We start from the raw sequence: 12,509 nt of genomic DNA on the forward strand, positions 1-12,509 counted from the left end.
AAACCCGTTGCTGTCCAGTCGATTTGGACTCATTGGTGGATTTGAACTACCAACTTTTTGGTTAGCAGCTGTAGCACTTAACTACTACGCCACCAGGGTTTCCAATACACTACTGCAACTAAGATATTGACATTAATACCATCCATGGGACTTCCCTGGTTTTACTTGTACTCATTTATGTGTGTTGTGCGTCTCTAGTTCAATATAACTTGATCACATGTATACGGTTGTGTAGCCAATACCACAGCCAAAATAAAGAACAGTTCAACATCAGAAGGATCTCTTGTGTTGCTCTTCTGTAACCACACCTACTCCCTCCCCGCCCCCACCACACACACACTTCTTTGCTGCAGGGTTTTGAACAGGGAAGTAACATGATGAAATCTGCACCCATGGGAAGTCACTCCAGCTGATGTGTGGCGGGAGAGTTGGATTGGGGTAAGATTCAAGGTGGAGACAACAGCTGCAAGGCCATTAGAATAGCCCCCAGGAGAGAACTAAGGAGGTCTGAAGTAAGGGAGTGGAAATGAGGACATGAATGAGGGCAAACAGGGTCAGGGACAGAAAGAAAGGAATGAAGAAAGGGAAGGAAAAAGGGAATGAGAGGGAAAGGAGAGGGACAATAGACAGGAAAGGGGAATAAAGGAAAAGAAAAGAAAGCCCAGTGCCCACTGGGCTAGGCGATTGATCACTGTGAATGGTAAAGAGGAGGAGCCCAAGAAGACCCCATTTCTGCTGGGAGAACTCACAGGGGCTAGGGTGGACTTTGAGTTGGGGATGCCAAATTTATGGGTGCTGTATATTTTTTTTGTGTGTGTATTAGTGGTAGACCGTGAGAATGTCCCAGAGGCGGATGGATTTACAAGTCTTGAGCAAGAAAAGAAGTCTGAACAGGAGGCTGAGATTTGGGAGTTGCCCCCTATTGCCACCGGGAGGTGGCATTTGCCCACACTCCTCTTCAAAAATCCCTGGACCTCAGGACTCTTGTTTTAGGGCTGGCTGCCTCCCACTTAGGAGTCCCTGGGTGACACCCTTAAGTGCTCTTGGCTGCTAATGGACAGGATCGCAGTTCAAGTCCACTCAGAGGCACTTGAGAAGAAGAGGCCTGGGGATCTCTTCCCAAAAATCAGCCATGGAAAAACCTGTGGAGCACAGTTCTATTCTGACACACATAGGGTCGCCATGAGTTCGAATCTACTTGAAGGCAACTGATATTGTGTGTGTGTGTGTGTTGCCACCCGTGTGGCCAAGCCTTGCTCTTTCTTAAGGAGCCCTGGGAATCTGCACAGGCTACTCCCCAAACCCCATGACTTTTCTACCTCACTTTTCTTCCACCCCATGTCCCATGCGAGCATGGACTATCCACTAGAGCCACCAGCCCTTCTGCACAAAGCACGTACTTTGGTATGTGTCCGGCTGCCGTCTTGTCCTCTGAGCGCAGGCCTTGTTAATCCCTGCCCTGGCGGGGCCTTAAAAAACCAAAATACCCAAACCCATTGCCTTGGAGTCGACGCCCAGTGGATTTAAACTGCCAGCCTTTTGGTTAGCAGCTCTTAACCACTATGCCACCAAGGTCTTAAAAGTCACTGAACCCAGAGTTTTAATTAACAAATGGAAAAGTGATCCTCAGAGGAGAGAGACCCTTGGCCAAGGTCACGGATGTGATTTGCTGGACGGGGCTATATGTTTTCATATTCAGGATCCACCTTCTCCCTAGAGGAGAGAGGAGGTGAAACCCAGGCGGGACGGATGCGAGTTTCTGAACTTTCATTTATCCACTTTTACTGAGCGTCTATTATGTGCGAGGCAGTGCTGGGCTTTGGAGATACGGAGACGGATTAGGCAGGGGCTCTAATGCGGGTGGATAAGGACACCAAAGGGTTAAATTCTGGAAGCAATGCGGGGATGCGAGGTTGAGAAGTCTCCCAGAGGAAAAGCCCCCTCCCTTGCTTTTCAGGCTCCGGAAACCTGGGCGTGAAGAGCCTGGAAGGGCTGATCCGCTGGCGCGCAGCCTCCCCCGCAGAGCCCGCTCCGGCCCTTGGAGTGTCGGGTCTCGAGTTACTACAAAAGGGGCTGGAGGCTGGGCCTGCTCGGCCACCGCCTTCAGGGAAGGGGTTGGGCCGGGGGAGGGGTTTGCTGCCCGACTCCCGTTAAAAGTACCGGGAAAAGAGTAAACGAGCGACTCCAGCCCGCGGCTTCCTAAACTTGGAGCTGGCTCTACGAAACAGCCAGAGAACTCTCGTCGCCTCCTCAGCTCGCGAAAGGGGCTCAGCGGCGAGGAACGCAGAGCGGGGCCACCCTGGAGAGCCTGGACCCAGACAAGCCAGTGCGGACCCACGCTGCCAAGTAAGAGCGCTCCCTGTGTCTTCCACCCTCACAGCGGTTCGCGGGAAAGCGGGAGCGTCCCTGTGAGGTCTCTACGCTCCACTCCCCGCGGGGCCTTCTCAGCCAAGCTTGGGGTCCCGGGATCCCCCTCTGCCACTTCAGAGCGAAGGTTTCTTGCAGAGAGAGATGCGAGGACGTGCAGGCTAACGGGTCCTCTTCCCAACTCGACGGACCCACCCAGCGCCACCTCCCCTGAACCGGGAAGAGGACCCGTGCTGCGGGCGCGCCCCGGGAGCAAAGTGCTCTGTTCTTTGCTCCCCAGGAGCGCCTATGGCCAGGCAGGACAGAGTCAGTCGAGCCTCGGTGTGAGCTCGGTGTCCTGGAGGGTGCAGAGTGGGGCCAGGGACTCTGGGGACCGTGCCAATGCCAGAGTTCTGGCTTTTGAAGGTGTGGAGCGCTCGAGGGACGGAGGGCGCACTGCGGCTGTCCCCTGAGCCGTGGTTTTGGGGTTGTGGAGCGCGCGGAGCTGGGAGAAGGTGGTAGGAGAGGTACGCGGGCTGCGCCCGGGAGCTCTAGCGCCCACTGCCTGGAATTGGGCGTTCTCCTCCAGCCTGAGGCACAGGCACCACTGAGCGCGGGAGGGCCAGGAGTCCTGCGGCCGTAGAGGCGCGGCCCACACGACAGGTATTCACTCCCAAGTCGTCCTTGCTGGTCCGCGGACCTGGGAACCTCTCCCGCTTCCCTCCTCTCTGTTAACTCTGGAATAGGACAGGAAGGGCATCAGTGAACTCAAGAATCGTTCACACAGGATCGCCTTGGGGAGAGCTAATCCTAGTCTTGTGCAGTCAGTCCCGCGGTCCCTTCCGCCTGCAACTTTTACGCGTTTGTTCTGCCCACTCCTCCCGCGTCTCTTCCAACCCCTACCTCCAAAAAAAGAAATCTGGGAACCCTCCGCGGGTAGTTGCCTGGCGGAAGTATCTCTGTAAACAGCGCCAGAAGAGACACGATTGGAAGAAACGAACAAGATCTCTTCCTTTCCATCACCCTACACCCGGCAAAACCCACCCACCCACACCCTGAGGGGGAGGCGCGGAAAAAGTTGTGGGGGGTAATAAAGAACTCAATATGGCTAAGAAACCTCAGGTCCTTATGAAAGGACAGATATGCACGGAAGCCAGAAATATGCCCTAAATTATTTTCATCCCCTAACATCCTTGAACTGTTCTATGGCTTCTTTTTATGCAGAGGGAGGAAAAGATACCAAGTACTGAAGCTCAAGGCTGAGTTAGTCAGTGTGGGGACTTGAACCCAGGTCCCTTACTCCAGGCCCCTGTCCTACATGAGGGGTGCTTGTGTCTCCTGGAACCCCAAAAGCCCATTTGTCATCCTGGGTGGAATTATTTAGTTATTTATGGTGCAGCAGAGAAAGCATAGTGTACTTAATGGTCAGGGATGGGACTTAGGGCTGAGGAGGGAGAGTTCATTTTCCTGGTCAGTTCCCAGATGAGTGACTGACTCACTGGACCCTGTCTTGGTAAAATTATTAATCTCTTCCCTTTGTAGTTTCCCCTTCCTAGTTCCTAGAATCTGTCCTTGAGCTGACCATCAAACCCATGACAAAGTGCATGCACCCCTGGTTCTCTGGTGTCTCTCGAGGGCTCCCCTTCCAAGGGGACTAGGTTTCAGTGGTGTGTGTGTTGTATGTCTGTGCGTCTATATGAGCTTATGCGCAGCTGTTTGTCTCTCTGTGACTTTGTGTTAAAAAGTGACTTGGTCTAAGGTTACCAGTAAGTGGCAAAGCTGAATATGAAACTCAGGTCTGAAGACAAAGCACTTGACGTTACAGACTGGCTGACATTTTGATGCATCCCAGACATAGAAGATGCCACGACGATGCTTCCATTTATCTCCTTTCCAGCTGGGCTCCTTCCCAAGTCCTTGTCTTCTGACCATTGGCTAACTAGGGTGGAAGGGCCTTGTGAAGGAAACAGATTTTCTGTGGTCTGGAGATGACTGTCAGTAAAGCTTCCTAATGGCTGGGGAAATTCTGTTCTGTTTATTTAATTTCTTTTTTGTTCTGCAAAATTTCAAGTATGCACAAAAGTAGAGAGAAGGGTATAACGAACCCCGTATACCTCTCCCGCAACTTCAACACTTATCAAGATTTTGCTGTACTTGCTTCATCTATCTCTCCCCCCCCCTTTTTTTGTTGAAGTATTTGAAAGCGAATCTCAGACATCTCATTGCATCTCTTCATATCTCAGTGTGATCTCTAAAAGACATTAGATAGCCACAATGCATTATTAAAACAAAGAAAATTAACAATAAGTTTTTGGTATTATCTAATACCCAAACCCAAAATCAAACCCACTGCCGTCAAGTTGATTGTGACTCCTGTGTTAGAGAGAGCTGAGAACCATAGGGTTTTGTTGACTGTAACCTTTGCAGAACCAGATCACGGGGGCTTTCTTCTGCAATGCCGCTGGGTGGGTTTGAAAGTCAACCGTTAGGTTAGTAGTCAAGCACAAACTGTTTGTGCCACCCAGGGATCCTACTTAATACCCAGTCCATGTTAAAAAAAATTTCCCAATTTTTCCCATAATGACTTTTTACAGCTGAACTGAGTTATGTTGATTTTTATAGTTTATTACACTCATACTGTGTGTTATTCCTTTTCAGATCACTTTTATATCCACTATGTTGTTTGATTCTTACAGTGGCCTGCTGAAGAGTGAGATGAGCATTATCGGATATGTTTTATAGCTGAGGAAACTGGCAAACAGAAACTGCCCAGATGGCACAGCTTGCGATTGGTGGAGCCAGGACCTAACCCAGCCTCCTCATTCCTGGGCTTTCCTTTGCTGCTGGCGGAGTATCAGTCTGCCTCTTACCTTGGCTCTGGCTTTATCCTGGGTTTATCACTTCCTATACACCTGCTGTCAGGAATCCCTGTGTAAATAGTAACTGGCCATTTGGTGCTTCAGATAAATCACCTATCAAAGTCAGGAAGCCTGGGTTTGTTTCCCAGGTTTTTGTAAGACTGTAAGAAAGCAACTTACCTTCCTGGGACTCAGGGTTGCCCTCTCCGAACTAGGGAACATTGTTGTTAGTTGCCTGTTGAATTGGCTCTGACTCATGGCAACCTTATGTATAACAGAAATAAACTTTGCCTGGTCCTGTGCCATCTTCATAATTGTTGGTATGTTTGAGTCCATTGCTGTGGCTATGGTGTCAGTCCATCCCATGGAGGGATTCCTTCATTTTCACTGACCTTCTACTTTACCAAACATGATGTCCTTTTTTAGCAATTGGTCTTTCCTGATGACATGTCCAAAGTAAGCGAGCCGAGGTCTCACCATCCTCGCTTCTAAGGAACGTTCTAGTTGCATTTCTTCTAAGATGGATTTGATTGTTCTTCTGGCAGTCAATGTTCTTTGCCAACACCACAGTTGGAATATGTCAGTTCTTCTGTCTTCCTTTTTCATTGTCCAGCTTTAGCATGCATATGAGGCACACCTTAGTCATCAAATTATTCTGCGTTTCTCTGGTTCCCAGGTCTGAAAGTAGGATGAGTGAGATGATTGCAACTGGAATTCCTTGAAGTTAGAAAGGCCCCAGAAAAAAATCTGATTGAGAACAATCACCCCTCTTTGAGCCTTGCCTGAGTATTTTGGCAGCTGGCATCCTCAGGCTGAAGCTCCTAAATCAATCCTATAAGAGAAAAGAGGAGCAGATGTTGGACTTTCCACTGAAGTCCCCGGTTATGGACAACTTTGTTTATTCTGCCTTTGCTTGTTGAGATTATAGAACATCAGCAATTTTTACTTTCAGTATTTTTATTACTTGTGTTTATTTGCTTTTGAAGTGGGTTGATAAAGAGGAAATTTTTATACCTTATTAATGAGACTCACAAGTTGGAATTCGTCCTTGGTGGGCTGTGTAGGAAAAAGGAATCTCTAGTTGCAGAACTAGATTTTCTGCTGTTATGTTTGTTGCCCTGAAATAGGGTATGAACAGACCTTCCACAGAGCAGCCAATTAGGGGCAGAGAAACTGGGCAATCCAATTCCATTATTCAACTGTAGGAATTCAAAAGGGGTGAAACATTAACCTTAAACCACACTATCTTGGCAGCCATAAATTCTCTTTTCCCATAGCAGTAGGCTGTCTCTGTGGGGGTAGAATTTCTAGAAGATTCTGCGTCATCAGTTGCAGTTGCAAGAGCATTGTTGCTTCCTTTATTTCACAGTGTTGGGAACTTTAGGAGGTAGAGTTCCCCACTTCTGGGGGAAAATGGCTGCCTGGCTTTAGAAGAGAAACTTGTGATTACCATGTTCATTTACCTCTGGAGAAAGGCCTTTGCAGCTAGTCATCATGGCGGTGTCACACAACCCTCATGCACTCCAGATCCTGGATGAAGCCTCGGTTGGAGTGGCAGGAGCCCATCCAACTTCAGGGCCACGGAGCCAGCAAGGGTAGAAATTGTGGGCTAGGAAAGGACGAGCCAAGTGGATATCTACAGAGACTCATCAGCAGTGATACATTGCTGGTCTTCTAAGTCTTCAGCTTTATCTAGGTTGAAGCAAATCCTCAGAGATCTGTCATCCTAGTAATTGAATAGATCTACTCCTGCTGTTGGGCGTGGAGCATGCTCAGCAGGGAATATAGCCTGGTGTTGACTGGCCTCCCAGATCTGCATGGGAGAAGTCTTTAGGTACCAGCGCCATCCTGTCAGCATAACCACTTCTTAGAGGATGATAAGGCATTATATTACTTTTCTAGGGTTGCCATAATAAAGTACCACAAACTGTGTGGCTTAAAACAACACAGATTTAAATCTCTTACAGTTCTGGAGGCCAGAAGTCCAAAATCAAGGTGTTGGCAGGGTCATAGTCTCTGTAAAGGCTCTAATGGATAGTCCTTCTTTGGCTCTTACTTTCTTGGCATTCCTTGGCTTGTGGATACATCACTCCAATCTGTCGTTACACGGTGTTCTCCTCTCTGTGTCTGTGTCTCTGTGTCCACATTTCCCTCTTATAAGGACACTAGTCGTATTGGATATAAGGCCCACCCTAATCTAGTATGACCTCATCTCAACTTGATTACATCTGCAAAGACACTCTATCCAAATATAAGGCCACATTCACAGGTTCCAGGAGAACATGCATTTGGTGGGGGAAACACTATTCAACATAGTACAGGTATAATGGTAACATTTAGATTTCTGTCCAGAATTTAAAAAATTCATTTATACTTCCCTACTGGAAACAATATTATCAGGCAAGTTGTGGGTATCAAATAAGGGTGTAGAGCAGGGACCGCCTTAGCAGAATGCGATTAGGATCATAGTTAATAAGTTCTTCCTGTCCAAGGCTTTTTGAATCCCTTCACTTGGGATACCTTTAATATTGTATTTAATTATAATCTTATATGTAAATAGCGATAAGTTTTCTTTTTTGTGTTTTCATGGTCAGAATCCATGTCATACAAGCAGAGCCAGCTGGCCCAACGGATGGACTTATGGCAACAGTTCCCATACATCTTCCTTGTAGCATTGTCGATATAATGCTGAGTGTCTTCTGCAGAAATAATGCCGCTTGCCTATAAAGTATACCATTTATGAGAAAATAACTTATGTTGATGATTTGTGAAGGTTAATTTGCTCAGGCAGTTTCTTTATTCTGTCCTTCTTGACTAGGATTCATGAACTTTCCTACCCCCAGACTTGTCAAAGGGTACCATTGGTGTACTAGTATAAACGCTCTGGGACATCATTCCAGAGTGCCTGCATGACTCAAAGATCCAGCAAGAGAGAGATTTTTCTAAATACCTTTCTAGAACTTTTCTAAAACAAATACAAATGTAAAATTGAGTGAAGTACATTTTTACAGTAAACTTTTAAAACGGAAGAGTAGCATACATATGTAAAATGGCACCAATCTCAAGGGTACAAAGTAAACACACACTCATAACTACTACCTAGATCAAGAATAGAACATTACCAAAAGTGCATGACTTTTAAATGTAAAGCATGGAATTTAAATATGTTTCATTCTGGTATCCAGGTACTTCAGCTACACCTCAAGATCTTGAGATGGGATGTTCATTTTCTCTGCCATTAGGGGTGTTAGGAAGAGATGTTGGAAAAACACAGTTTCTAATCTGGAAGGCCAAAAGATTAGTTGTGAGATTTAAGCAGTCTCTTTCCCAGAACATCTAGGGAAGGTAGTACAACATATCTGGGATTTTCAGTTGTAGCTCTTAGGGTATCAGCAGTAAGTATCTTTCCTCCAGGCTCTCTCACTGCCTGGGGACTCGCATCCACATGGTCCTCCTGCTCCTGTGCCAGCTTCCCCTGGAATGGGAATCTTAAGCACTGAGTGAAGAACTCAGTGGCTGTGTCCTGCCCTCCTGCCTTACTTTCCTTCCTTCCTCCTTCTCTCCCTCTCTTAACTAATATAGTTCTCCCCCTCTTCTTAACTAAATTGATTTATTAGTGACTTTCTATGTGCCAGACACCGCCAGACACTGTAGGAGACACAAAGATAAATAAGACATAATATTTGACATGTGTACTCAAAAATAAATCTTCAGTCAAATATAATATTCCGATGCTTGGCAGCCAACTGCCAAGGTGCTCTCCCAATACCAACAGCAGCCTTAGAACGCAAGCAAAGAATTTGTGGAGTTTGGGCTTGTTGCAACACAAATGAAGAGAGGAAGAAAATTCATCAGGTGATCTGACATTGCATTTGCCTATCACCAAATCTTAAGAATAATTATTTAAAATACTTTTAAACAGCCTTGAATTGGGTGCTCTGTCTGGCAACACTCCACTAAACATGTTTAGGGAACATTTTCGTGATTAAAAGAAAAAACTAACTTTTGGACATCATCAGAGCCCTGTGAGGTCTGTAGTCCTCTTAAATGGCACTGTTTTGTTTTGTTTGTTTTTTAAACTGGTATTTCCCAGGTGTTTTTTTCTTCCCTCTAACTCTCTAAACCATGCCTACCTTTCCACCCCACTGTTACCCCTTACTCAGGCCACAATCATCTGTTGCCTGGAGAGTTACAATAGACTCCTAACTGGCCTCTCTTACCTTGGTCTTAACCCATGCAAAACCATCCTTTATGCAAAAGACAAAGTGATCTTTCTAGAGCAGCAGTTGACAGACTTACTCTAAGGCCAGATAGCAAATATTTTAGACTTTGCAAGCCATAGAGTCTCTTTTGCAACAGGTCACCTCAGCTATTTGCGTATGAAAACAGCCATAGATACTATGTAAATGAGTGGGGGTAAATGTAAATGCTGTGTTCCAATAAAACTTTATTTATAAAAGCTGGTGTCTAGCAGGAAACCCTGGTGGCATAGTGGTTAAGTGCTACGGCTGCTAACCAAGAGGTTGGCAGTTCAAATCCACCAGGCGTTCCTTGGAAACTCTATGGGGCAGTTCTACTCTTTATATAGAGTTGCTATGAGTCACAATCAACTCGACGGCAGTGGGTTTTTTTTTTTTTTTTTTTTGGGTGTCTAGCAAGATTTGGCCTGAGGTCTATAGTTTGACCATAGATCTATTATTACTGGTTTATGACTAGATTCTCAATTCTGTTTTATTGTTCTATATGTCTGTCTTTATACCAGTTACCACACTGTCTTCATTACCATGGCTTTGTAGTAAGTTTTGAAATCAGGAAGTATGAGCCCTTCTGTTTTGCTCTTCTTTTTCAAGATTGTTTTGCTTACTCTTGGTCCCATGCAATTCCACAGGAATTTTAGAATCAGCTTATCAGTTTCCACAAAAAAGTCATCTGAGATTCTGAGAAGAATTGTGTTGAATCTGTTGGGAAGTGTCATCTTAACAATATTAAATCTTTCAATCCATGAACATAGGATGTTTTTCCATTTATTTAGATCTCCTTTAATTTCTTTCAACAATGCTTCGTAGTTTTCAAGGTGTAAATTTTGCACTTCTTTTGTTAAGTTTATTCCTAAGTGTTTAATTCTGTTTGATGCTATGTAAACGGAATTATTTCCTTAATTCCATTTTGGGGTTGCTCATTGAAAGTGTAGAGAAATACAGTTGGTTTTTGTATATTGATCTTGTATCCTGCAACCTTGCTGAGCTTGTTCATTAGTTCTAATAATTTTTTAGTGGATCCCTTAGGATTTTCTGTATTTCTACACATTTGAGTAGATTCTTAAAGAGTAGGTGTTCACTAGGTAGATTTAGAGTAGGGAACAGCAAGTACAAAGATATGGAAGTGTGAAAATGGGTGTCTTCTGGGAACCATACACAGGCCAGTGTTGCTAGAGCTCAGGGTAGCAGGTTGAAGCTAATGTATGTCATGCTAAAGAGAGTGTAGGCATCTTGTAGCCAGCAGTAGAGCCGTGTCATGTCTGAAAATGCAGTAAGAATATTAGAAGGAGTCCCAGAAAAAGCTAGTGATCAACACCAACGATGTTGGTTCAGCTCCAGACGTAACTTAAAAATTCTGTGCCGCTCAGTAAGAGCAAGAACTTCTTGGCTGCTGTGTATATGTCACTACCCTGTGGATGTCATGACCTGGAGGATGATCACTGGTCACTCAGTATAGCTGGCATTGTGCAGCCGGGCCAAGCCAGCTTTGGTGATGTGGCGACTGGTACCTGCTGCTCTTGCTCACTGGGCTTCTGGAAAGGAGCCAGAGCTGCTATGGAAAGCATCATCGCATATCACAGGCTCTTAATGGACTTCCGAATAGCACTCCCTACCCTGCTTCCCCTTGTAGCCATAGTTGTGGGCCTTCTGAATTTGGGTCTCATCTGAGGAGTACAGGCCTAAAGAACCAACTATTGGCCTGGGTTGTATCACTTGGAGAGCTCCTTGGCCTGGCAGTTTCTGGAGATACAAGAGGTGTGCAAAGCCAAGGGTGAGTCCTGCTGTGACCAACTCTACCTGAGGCACAGGGGAAGCTAAACAAGGAAGGTCTGGTGAGGATGTTACTTAGGAACTAAGCTAGGAGGTGGCCTCCATATCTACTGGAGGCCCATCAGTTTGGTCTGATCTGAAACTCTGACCCCTTTTGAGGACTATAGCTTTCAGAAAAACTGAAGTTTGTATAGCCTCTCCAGCCCAGCCCCCTTTCCACTTTCCACCCTATACCCTTATCTTACCCCCGTCTGTCCAAGCCCCTCCCTACCTCAGTGTCAGTGTCTTGGACAATTCCTATACTTCCCCTTCAGGAATTTACACTGCCCTTCCTCCCCTGGAAACCTTGGACTTGTTTACAATGACTGAATTGATTACCAAGTTTGCATACCACCCAGGGCCCAGCCTCTGCCCCACCCCCAACCCCCAGGCTGCTGATTGCTAGCTTTGGGAAATAGTGTGTCTGAGAATGTGTGTGTGAGGTAAGAAGATGATTAAAATTAAGAGTGGTTGATGGGGGTATAGTGATACCCCTCCTGGATTTTTTCGAGGCTGCTGACAATTTTATAATTATAATAGTTACCACTCATTAGCCAGTTTCTGTATATATGCTGGATTTCCTTATGGTACAAATGGCTAATGCGCTCGGCTGCTAACTGAAAGGTTGGAGGTTTGAGTCTACTCAGAGGCACCCTAGAAGAAAGGCCGGAAATCTACTTGCAAAAAACCGGCCCCTGAAAAACCTACAGAGCACAGTTCTACTCTGACACACATGGGGTCACAATGAGTTGGAGTTGACTTCACTGCGACTGGTTTGGTTTTCTGTAGGTACCACTGGGCACTTCATACTTCTTGATTAACCCACAGAGACTTTAAGAGGTAGATTGTATTATCTCCATTTGCAGAAGCCAAATTTGAACGCAGGACCACTCTCAGATGCCAGTGCCATGCTCTTACCATTATTGGGTATTATCCTGCTATCAAACCATGTATCAGTTTTTTGGGGGGGTGGGGCAGGCAGGGGTGGAGGGGTAGGGTGGATAATTTGAATCCTGTGGGCATATTTGCCTCACGTCTGTGTCCTGTCACTATGATGGTTTTGCCAGCAAGCAGCGGCACCAGGTTGGGATTTTCCCTTCTTTATGGACTACATGCTGCCAGCTTCAGGAGACTGTGACTTTAGGTCACTGAATCTCAGCAGAGACTTCTGAAAGGTCCATGTATCTTTTCAGATCAAAAAGTGCTGAAGTAAGTTCAAGTTGGAAAGAACCCTGGA

The 12,509-nt window shown here is 45.9% G+C and overlaps 1 protein-coding gene across 1 annotated transcript in view; it reads left to right on the forward strand.

Annotated features, from left to right (window-relative positions):
- Positions 1–2,173: 2,173 nt before the first annotated feature.
- Positions 2,174–12,509, forward strand: part of LOXL2 (lysyl oxidase like 2) — a 121,249-nt gene continuing 110,913 nt past the window's right edge. The window contains exon 1 of the mRNA XM_003412375.4: positions 2,174–2,346. The gene's annotated coding sequence lies outside the window, so the exon portion shown is untranslated. The remainder of the gene's footprint in view (positions 2,347–12,509) is intronic.

This window comes from Loxodonta africana, chromosome 19 (genome assembly GCF_030014295.1).
Source record: "Loxodonta africana isolate mLoxAfr1 chromosome 19, mLoxAfr1.hap2, whole genome shotgun sequence".
Taxonomy (NCBI): Eukaryota; Metazoa; Chordata; class Mammalia; order Proboscidea; family Elephantidae; genus Loxodonta; species Loxodonta africana.